Raw genomic sequence first — 10,861 nt, forward strand, 5'->3', positions numbered from 1 at the left:
TCCGGCGCTCTGTGAGGGTCGGGGCGGGAAATTTGTCTCCCACCCAAGAGACAAGCGGGAGCTGGGGGAAGCGAGGGCGCGGGGAGAGCCGCTCTGCCGTGCCCGCCGCCCCTCAGGGCCCTCGGTTGTGTCCCCGTCCCTGGAGAGCGTTTGCTGTAGCTGGGGGTGCCGCCCAGGCCGGTCTGCCCCACACACACCCGGGCCAGCCGTTTCTGGCTTGGCACCACAGCCTGCCTGTGCTGACAGGAGCCCTCAGGGAAGTGACAGGGCAGGGAGCTGTGGGGCTCCCGGGTGGGAGAGGAGACTGAGGGTGTCAGACTGCGCTCGCGTGCTGTGGGATAGCCGGGTTGGCCTTGGCGCGCAGCACTGCTGTGACACCCACGGGGTCTCCGGGCCTTCTTGAGGGCAGCGGTGCTGAGGGTGCCTCCGGACAGACATGGGTCCTGCATTTCACTGTGGAGGTGAAAAAGTTGTTGACTGACAGACTTAACGCAGGGTAGCCCGACTTGGATGATACACGTCTACTAGCACTGTACATCTGGTGTTTGGATCCTTTACTGGGGCTACGGTGGTCACAGAGCTAGCTGGTACAGAAGCTGCTGGCAAAGCCAAACCCAAAGCAGCTGAGCTGGACGTTACTGGATGACTCCATGGCCCCACAATGGCATGGTGGGACTCCAATGCATAGGTTCCCACCTATGATGACGTCCTGGAGCTCCTTCTCCCCTCCACTCTCCAAAGTTTTTGCTAGGAGTCTGGCAGCCCACTGTCACAGCAAGATGCAGGGATGGAGCCCAGGGAGTCTGAAATTTGGACGTCTGTGTGCTGGCTTATGGCAGGCGAGAGCCTAGAAGCAAACATATACCAAGCCAGCAAGAAGGTTTTGTCCTGGAACTGCCCAATAGCTGTTCCCCACGGAAGAGTTCAGAAGCCACTATGCCAATTCCTGTGCTTCTCAAATGGGGACAGACAGCTGCCCTACCATGACATGTCAGGTACTAACCACATCAGAGGAGTTCAGAGAGACTGTACATGTCCACGCTGGCCTAACATACATGTCCACACCAAAGCCCTAAAGGGGAGAAAGAAAACCAGCATTTCTTAGGATGGAAAATTGCTGCTAGCAACCCCTTCCTTAACATGCTCTGCCATTTACTGCAATCTATCCTCTGTCCTTGGAGCATCTTTCTGGCTCCCTATTTCCTGTCATGGGTGCCCTCCCCCCTTTCCCAACTTTGGTGACTGTCCCATCTTCAGTGACTAATTCAAACCCAGAGTATTCATAGCAATTGGATGTGATTATTCAAAAAATACAGTCCGTGAAAATTTGCTGAAGTTCAGGCATAGATTTACCATGACAGACGATCCACATGGGCTATGGTCTTCCCCTTAATGATGCCCATTGTGGCCAGCACACTGCCACCGTCGCAGCTTGTGACTATATGAACCTGCACCACCTGAATTTCAGGAAAAGGTTGTTTGTATTCAAAGTGGGATTCTGAGCAGGCACAAGGGTTTGCAGGACTAGGATCTTAATGCTTGACTGGTCAGAAACCTGCATGTATTGATGAAAACACCCAGAGGCATAACACAGGACATCTTTCTAATCTAATCTCTATCAGCTCCAGTCACGTCATAGTAACCTGCAGGAAGTGAATTTAAAATGTCAGTTTCTAACCTTTGTTAGGCTTTAGTTTTGATACACAGGTGCCATAGAAAAATCCACGTTTGTTGCTATATCAAAAAGTCACAAGGTTCCAGGAACCGGGGCTTTCTGGAAGACACCAAATTTGGTGAGATTTACAATAAAATTGCAAGAGTTGGTAATGTTGCAATTATTTTTAAAATAATAGGAATATAAGTATAGAATCATAGAATCATTTAGTATCTTAGCTTTCAGCCCCAGACACGGCCTGTAACCCAAGAGGTGGCACATAAGAAACGGATTATTCTAGAAAATGTGAATGTTGTCCATTCCTACCAACCCTATTGTCCTATTGCTGAATAACAGTGCCCTGTTGCTAAGGATAAGGAGAAATTCATGAAGGAAACCAGAGCTGCTACTGCAAAAATAAAATCCCTCTTCTATGAAGATTTACACATGTGCTTAGTTTTATCCAGACTATCAATTCTAGTGTGTGGAATTACTCACACTGGACGTGGAGTTAAAAACGTGCACCAGCCTGTACAGGACTGGGACCTGGCACTGCACGGGTGTGGGGTGGGGAATAGTTGATAGTTCTTAAATTTCTGCTGTTCAACAGTAAAACATCAGAGTCATCACATTTGGGAGAAACATGCATACATTTGAGAAAGAACTGAGGGATGTCTTTGAAAACAAGGGACAGCTGAGATGTTTGCTTGGGAGACGCTGTTTAAATGCAACTAGCATTGTTCCTCTTTTGTTGAAAGCTGAGCACAGCATAATGTGATTTGTGATTACAATTCTTTGTGTCTGTGAAGCGACTGAAGAGACAGGCTAACTCTGAAACATCAGTGGACTTCTAAATTCAGTGAAAAGGAACCGGGACAGGGAATGGATGTTTCTGATTTTCTGACTAAAGCATACTACCTTTCTAGTTATTTTTTAAGCAGGATAAAATGTTACAGTTTCTTAAGTTCATCCTAAAGAGAAGGATCTTGCCAGTGATTTTTAAAGAAACTTTTTCTGTAGTTTTATTAATACAAACACTTGCTCTTTTTTTCTTTGATCCTATTAATACAGAAGGAAAACAAGCAGGAATCACCAGCTTCCTCTAGGTATTGCAGTACAAGTCTTACCACACACCTGTTTCATCATTAGAAGGGCCCGATTTTCCAATTGTAATATCAGACTTTGAAAAGTTAGTGCAAAACCCTTGCACTGACTCTACAACTACTAGAGCTTTAGCTTGGGTGAAACTGGAGTAGATGATGCTAACCTGCATGGCTTCTGTTCTCCCAGTCCTATCCTCCAATAAATACCAAATAACTTGAAATTAAGAGAAATAACCTTCTACTTTTCATCCAGTGGCATGTCTAGAAGCAATTGGTAAGCCTGCTGCTCCATGACATACTTCCTGATGTTGGTCTTGCTCATGGTGTCAAAAATAAGCTCTCCCACAGCAGCAGTCAAGCTGGTAATCTGCTGGCCAGTCATTTGCTGCTTCTTCTGTCGAAGCTTGTTAAAGGTAACACGTGCATGTGTGGCTTGTGATGGTGTGTGTGCTTCTCGCTGTGCTCACCCACCCCACCGATTACTGCTGTTCCTTTTGTTGTGCCACTATTGTCTTCTTACTACTGCTCACCTTTTTGTAGATGGCCTTTACTTCAGAACAAGGCTTGTCTTTTGCAATATGTTCCTGTAGGGCCCACCTCCACAGCACAGCACCTTCACTGAGATCAGTTAATGATAACCAAAGGCAACAGGGCTCAGCTTCACTTTAAAGGTCGTGAGTTCTTCCTTGCCAGAAAGGACAACATACCATGAATAAATTATATCATTTTATTTTGGCATTTGGTCTTGAATGATGTGTTCTTAAAGTAGTCTTCTGAGGGATGCCATAAATAATGGGAGAGAACAGATGCTTCAATAAACTAAATGCTGTATTTTTAAGCATGAGGTAATGAAGTATCTGAAAATGTTTTTTCTCTGTTGCAGAAATCCTCTGTGCTTTTCTAAGAAATAGCATCATGCAAATAATCCTGTAATCCTCCTGCAGGGCTGCAAGCAAAAGGAACATTTTAGAAGTGATTTTAAACAAAATTATTTTCCTAGTCAAAAATAACATGATAAAAAAGAGCACGTAAAAGACGACACAAAGCAACAGAGCAAAAGTGCTACATGAGCCCTCTCAGTGTGATATTAAAACCTTTCCTTGAACTTGTTCTCCTTACACACAAAGGTCTTCTCACCACCTGCGGCCAGGCAGGGAGCATGACGCGACTCTCCAGCCAGCCGTGCTGACATGAGGAGGGGCAGCCGTGGTCCCATCACCGGATCGGCTGAGCGCTGCCCAAGCGCTGGGTTGAGGGGGGCAGCGAGGTGCCCTGTGCTTCTGAAAGCCCAACGTGTTGATACCATGCTGCAGCCATGATCCAGGACAGTCGCTTGGTCAGCTTGTTTTTGCCATTTTTTTATTGATTTCTTAAAGAAACAGATCTGGGAAAGGATTTCATTTTTTCAGACACCGATGTGCCAGAGCTGACCTGCTCTCCTGCTACTAGAGGGAGGTCCAAACTGGAAGTTGTGGCAGCCAGCATGAGCAACTGAGGCCAGCTCAGAGACCAGGTGAGTTAGTCAGGGATCAGCGTCACACTCATGCAGATTCATTCCAGACAGCTTAGAGCATGGGCTGAACTTGCTCATGCATATCTGCAAAAATAGTGAGGACAGACATTTTGCTCCACACCCTCATTGCCACTTTCCTGAGCAATGAAGAGCAGAGAACACATTTTTCCCACAAACTTTGAAACCCTGTGGAAGAAGAACATTCAGTCTTCTGTAAGAGTTGTCTACCCTTCTACCTCCAAAGGACCATGGCGCTGCTTTCCAGTTAGGCTAACGGCTATCATTTTAGCCTCACAGGATGTTGATTCAGCAGGGTCATAATGCCTTTCTTCCACCTGTTGACTTGTTAGAACAGTGAACAGCAGGTACTCAGACAGGGAGAGAGGGTGGAGAAGGAAAGACAAACAGCTTTGCTCTAGTCCAGAATAAAAATAACTATATGAGAAACTAGACAGGTAGAGGGCAAGAGAAGAAAAGCAGCTACCATGCAGTATATAGAGGGCATTTTATATTTAATTTTTCTCCAACTATGAAAATGACTGCAAGCTTAATAATAATTTCATTATTAACCTCTCAATTAGTTATGAGTTTGCCCTGGCAAAATGCACCAAGGATTCTTCACAGGACACACAAAGGTCTCCACAGCTCAATGGACAGCATGTCAGGTGATGAAGCCTAACCAGAGTTAGTTGGTTTTGTTGACTTGTTTTCCCCCAGTGAGCTTTGTCCCTTCATCTCTCTCCTTTGTTGCCACAGCTACAAGGGAAAAGCAGACAGAGTTTCTGGAAATTGTTTCCAACCGTAGCCTGGGTCTTTTTATCAGGCTCCTGGTACCTGACTTGAAAGTTTAGATTCCAGCCAGCAGTTACACAGGATCTTTTCTTCATATGTTCCCATGAAAAAGTCATGTAGACATCTATGGTTCATAAAGCATCCAGGGAGAACATGCTTGTATCACAGATCCCAGCTGAGCTTTAAAAAAGGAAAAATATACATGCATGAATGCTGTTCAGCTGGCTACCAGGAAATTTTGCTGATAAAGAGAAACTATGGGCAGTACAAACAAAATGTGTAGTATAGAAAGCCCAACTAAAGATAGGAAGATTGTGCTTAGAAAAGGCTTGTATCTACCAAGGATGGATAATTTCTGTAATAAGACAAAAGGTGCACAGGCAAAAGGTACTTGGAAATCCCAAGCACAGCTACACTTTTTTTTTTTCTGAATTAGAAGAATGTGCCCTAAACTGAAGGAAAAAATTACAAATTCATTTAAATTTTGGCTCTGCTAGTATAACAGGTGAACTAGTCCACTTGTGTCTCTCTCCTGTATTTCAAGGGATCAACAAAATCCATGCCCTCATGTAAAACTATTTTTAACGTAATTAGCAAAGTATGCACATGTGTCCGTTCAGCTGTCAAACCACGGCCGTGTTCTGACTCACCTGGTGCCTGAGGCATGTGCGCATCCGGTGTGCAGCAAGGTATGCTTCCAAGCTTGCTGTGAGGTGGCAGATGTGATTGATAAAAAACAATCTGGGCCAGCTGATTTAAGCCTGTAGGAATGGCTTCCCACGGGCAGCACGTGCTGTGAATGGTCCTCACGAGAGCCTGGTCAGTGCTTGGATGCCGTGGGGACAGACAAGCCTACCTGGGTACTGCAGGGGCCGGCAGCAGCCCCAGCCCCTGATGCCACAGCCACAGCTACTTCTGTTCCAGCTTCTCAGCTGGTACACGTGAACAGTTATCCCCACTAGCTGTGGCCTGGCCCACACATACGTGCGTTAGCCAGCTTGTGAAGGGGGGTAAATTATGTTACAACCCTATTAAATTTTTGCCAGAAGCAGGACCTGTCTGTGTTGTTCATTTTTCAGTGGCAGGGGATCAGAATACCATGCGGTAGCTGCTGAATGTAAACGTGTTGTGCTTCCTGCTGTCTACATGGAGGCTAGAAGAGAGGACATACAGCCGGTACTGAGGAAAAACTCGTCCCAGACACTATCTCGGTCCTGTGAACTCCCCACCATCACAGCTTTGGCTGGTCAGATAAACCATGACATGTTACCCAGGCTAATCTGTGGGGGTTTCTTTAAGCTTAGATCTAACTGAGTCTGGTCCGATTTACACGCAGGACCAAATGGTTTGACAGTCTCAGAAGCCCACAGTTTAACTGCAGCCTTGCATGAACTTTGTCTTTTTTTAGAGAGTAGTTAGCTGGGACCTTAGATGTAGGTAGAGACAAGAACAGGGGTGTGCAGATAGAAGAAGGCTGTCTCTCATTGACTGGCCAGGTGCCAGGGCTGGCAAGCATACAGAGATTGGATGTTGGATACAGAGGTCCCTACTTGCAAGGGGAGTCCAGAGCTGAAAACCACATGATAGGAAAGCATTTGACTGAGCTGGTACTTAAATAAGGGATGCCAAATCCTTGTTCCCTTTTGTAGGAGTTATTTGTGTTCCATTGTTCTCCTTAATTACTGCTCTCTGGAAATATGAAGCACAGTATGAACTTACCATTGAACTCAGCAAGGAATGATAAAGGTTTCCCTTAGAGCAGTCACTTTATACCTTTCCCAGTTTTGGGCCCATAAACATTTCGCAGTGAGTAGAGGTGCAGACACCTACATAATTCAGCCTGTTGGCAGTGGGTTTAGGGGGTTTGTGAAAGGTAGCTGGGAACAACTGCCTTTCACAAACATCTTAAATGTACTTGCAAGGGCTCACTGAGCGGAGGTTGAAAGCTGCTGCCTTACTGCTCTAAGATCACCCAAGGGCCCGTCTCCTGTAGAAAGGTTCAGTTGGGTTATAGGTTATGTTGGGTCAGGTTAGGTTAGAGAGAGCTCCTTATCGTTACAGGCAGAGAAAGGGATCACGAGATACGTTTTCCAGCATGCGTCTAAGCAAGTGATTGTCCTTCACTTGTCCTCCCTCTGGCAGCATAAGCCAGAGCGTACAAACTACACTGTTTTCACTCCAGGGCTGTTCTGCATGGAAAGTGGGGGGGCCTGTTACTTTCCAGGTCTGCCCTGAGGCTCGGGGAAGAGGTCTTGCAGCTTCCTGCGGGGCTAAACGTCACATGGGAGCAATGCCTTTACATCACTTGGCTGATGACTCCCTGGATGTTCTTACGTGTTTAGGCCAGCTCTGCGCAGACTGCACGGACGGCACTCCGCACGCAGGCTGGCCCTGGCCCAGGGACCTGAAAGGAGAGAAGCATGCAAACCCCTCTTGTGCTGAGCTATGCGTTCCCCACCGCCTGCTGTCTAACCTCCCCCTCCCATCCCGAGAGTATGTAGGTCACTGTTGACATTGTTTTCCTCTGAGCCCCGTCTGCTCCTGTTTTACCACTTTGTTCGCAATTAGCCTGTACTTTTGTAATTGACCTAAATAAGCCTGTTTGTTTTATTCTCCTTCATCCCATGCCTTATGTTTCCAGAGAGCAGTAATTAAGGAGAACAACGTAGCATGAACATCTTCTGCAAGCCCAAAGCAGGCAGTGCCTTGGCTGCAGTGAGTCTTGCTCTTGGTGATCCCCAGCAAGCTAACACTGTAAACCAGAACTCAGCCAGCTTTGGATTTTGCCCTGAGAAGAAGACGGCATGACAGATCTTACAGCTTGAATGTGCTCTACGGCTGTCTGGCCTCCACAGATGCCTTTTATTATTACTACTGCTAGTAAAATTAAAGAACTACAGCAAAACTGTAAGCAAGCAAGCAAAAATGAAAGTCCCTCTGATGACAAGGGATGTCATTCCAAGCCATGAAATCCACCCGTTTATATCAGTTTTCACAGCTGCTCGCTATGTCTCCTGCAATCCTTAGCACATTGATGATGTTCTGAATTTCCTCTCATGCTGCGACCCTGTCGTCCCTGTTAGGGCTCAAGTATGAATGTTGGAAAATCAAATGCAATGGAGCATGCAAATTCTCTCTTTCTCTCATGTTGTTGAGCAACACTCAGCTGGCTAGGTTTCAAGCACTGCCTTTTGCCTCAGTTTCCCCATCTGTTCTCATGAAGTCCTGCCTGGAGAGCGGCATCTTGTGAATGTTCCCTTTACTTGCTCTGCTTTTTGCCTTTCACATCCTTAAAAACAAAAAGCAAACATCAAAACAAAACCTTGCAGGAGAGTTTTTTCCAAAACTTCCTGCTGTGTCCCAGACCCTCCTGCAGAGATGTTCTGCCGCTTCCCACTGGGGTGCCCACCTCTGCGTCCCCCTCCCACAGGCAGAGCTGCAGCGGGGTCCATACATCGGGTTGGTACAGAGGTCAGTACAGAGGTTCCCAGGGGTTGTTACGGAGCCTGTAGGGGAGGGCTTAGCATGTGGCATCCCAGAGCACCAAGCTCCATCCTCTCACCTCAGAGACGCTGAAACGAGGCACGGGCTGAAATGCAAACTACATGTCATACTGTTTGGAAATCAAATACCTGAAATGCTGGCACTGCATCTATTTGTGTTTTTCCAGACCCACCGCTGGTACCCTGCTCAGCCCTACCTAGAAGTACACAGTTTATGTCAGTCCCTTTGCTTGTGCTTGGTTCTCTGGAGAGACTCTGAGAGGACTTTGGTAGGTGTCTGAAGCAAAGCACAACTCTGTCCCAGAGGAGACTGGCCAGAAAGCAGAGAGTTGGCATGGAAATAGGCACAAAAAAAGCTGTGGCACTTGGCTGTGGAGCTGGGGTTTTCCAATAAGCCTAAATTTGGTACCCAATTCCAACTGCATTTCTTTGGGAAGTAGGGCAACAAATTACCATAAACCCCTTTTAAAGTCCCCGTCAGTTCGACCCCTAGCTCCTTGACACAGACTTTGAGAGCCAGGTTTCCCCCTTCCTCTGTAACATACCTTGGCTTGCATTATTCACCATGCAGAATGAAATTTGACCTTTCCACTACCCATGGCAACCATAATTCAATTAAACAGGACAAACCTTGGACAGCCCTTGCCCTCAGGACCTGGTACACTAAATACGATACAAGCAGGAGAATAGTGAAACACAAAACTCATGAAACAATCCTGTCAAAAGAGAGTTGGCAAGTGAGTGCCCTTCAGGACAAGGACACACACAAACACGCGTGCTCTCCTTTCTTTAGGCCCGTGCACTTTACACACATGACAACAAATAGGAAGGACTAGGATTAATGGCAACATTTGTGTGCTTCTAAGTCTAGCTGAAGAGCAGTCAGGTGCACATTTAACTTGTATGTATGTTGCTAATGTATGTATGTACTTGCTAATGTGCAAATACTGTTCTGAATAGGGATGCTTTCCCAAAGCAGTGCCAATGTGGGCAGAAAACAAATGTCGAATACAAGAAAACACAGCGAACTAGTCATCTGGCAAGATGACTGACCGAAAGAGAGGGAAATATAAAAGTATAGCCAGATCTTAAGTTCATGGGAGAAACTCTTCAGATATCATGGCGACGAGCATGGCATCAAAAACCTCAGCAGGTAAGAGAATGCAAGATAGTGGTGTGGCCTGTGCTAGTATGTTCATGAGCAATAAAGCGAGGTATAACAACCCTGCAGACAGAGAAAGAAGTCAAAGTGGAAGGAAAATTCCTCTTCTTAATAGACTCAAGGTGGTGAAAAAGAGAGAGCACAGTGTATAAATGTCAAAGACACAGCAAACCCAAAATATTATTCCCAAAACTACTGGAATTAGGAATGTGAGAAAGCTGGTAGCAACAGCCTAGAAATGTTGCCCAGGAAGGTGATGCCTTCTTCATCCTTTGAGGTTTTTAAGTCCTGACTGGAGAAAGCCCTGAGCAACCCGGTTTGATCTCATGGCTGACCCTGCCCTGAGCAGGAGGCTGGACTACAGATCTCCAGAGGTCCCTTTGCACCTGAATTTTCCTATGATCCTACAGGTGCCTACGATTTGGCATACAGATAAGGCAACTACTGATATTGCCATGACAACAAACTGGGTTTATGCTGCTGTTGCAGCTTCATGCAAGAGAAGAGTGCACGCTTCCTTGAGAGAAACGTTTACAAAAAAACGGTGAGATTTATAGCACTAGACTCCTTCGAGCTTTGCTTTCAATCTGGTGAAAGAATTAATAGGTTATCAGCTTGTTACACAGTTCATTTCTGCTTCTGTTTCAGGTTTTGGTTTTTTTTAAGAAAGAGAAGAGAAAATTACATGCAATCTTGCAAAAAGAAGATAATTACATCCTCCCCCTTGGGGAGACAACCAAAATGGCTTCAGCTAATACTCCCAGTGCAGGGGGGAAGGCAGCCAGTCAGCAGCCCGGGCCGGCTGCATGTGGCTCATCACAGCCAACCCAGCGCTATAAAACATATTCCTTCAACATTCGCCCTGTCGGCCTCCTAAGTAAAAACACATGAAGCAAAATGCTGCCAACGCTTTGCTCAAATACTGCAAATGAAATCACAACTGCGGTAATTGGGAGTTGAAAACAGGCAAGTTCTAGGCAGCAGCGATGTCATCCACCCGGCGAGCAGCACCGGGGAGCCCGCCGCCCGCAGGGGTTCGGGACTCGCAGGAGGAGCCCGGCGCTGCACGGACCTGCTCCGAAGAGCCCGCGGGCTCCCGAGTCGGCAGGCAGAGGACGGGGACCACCGAGCCCG

This window comes from Haliaeetus leucocephalus, unplaced genomic scaffold, assembly GCF_000737465.1.
Source record: "Haliaeetus leucocephalus isolate CR32 unplaced genomic scaffold, Haliaeetus_leucocephalus-4.0 Scaffold696, whole genome shotgun sequence".
Classification (NCBI taxonomy): domain Eukaryota; kingdom Metazoa; phylum Chordata; class Aves; order Accipitriformes; family Accipitridae; genus Haliaeetus; species Haliaeetus leucocephalus.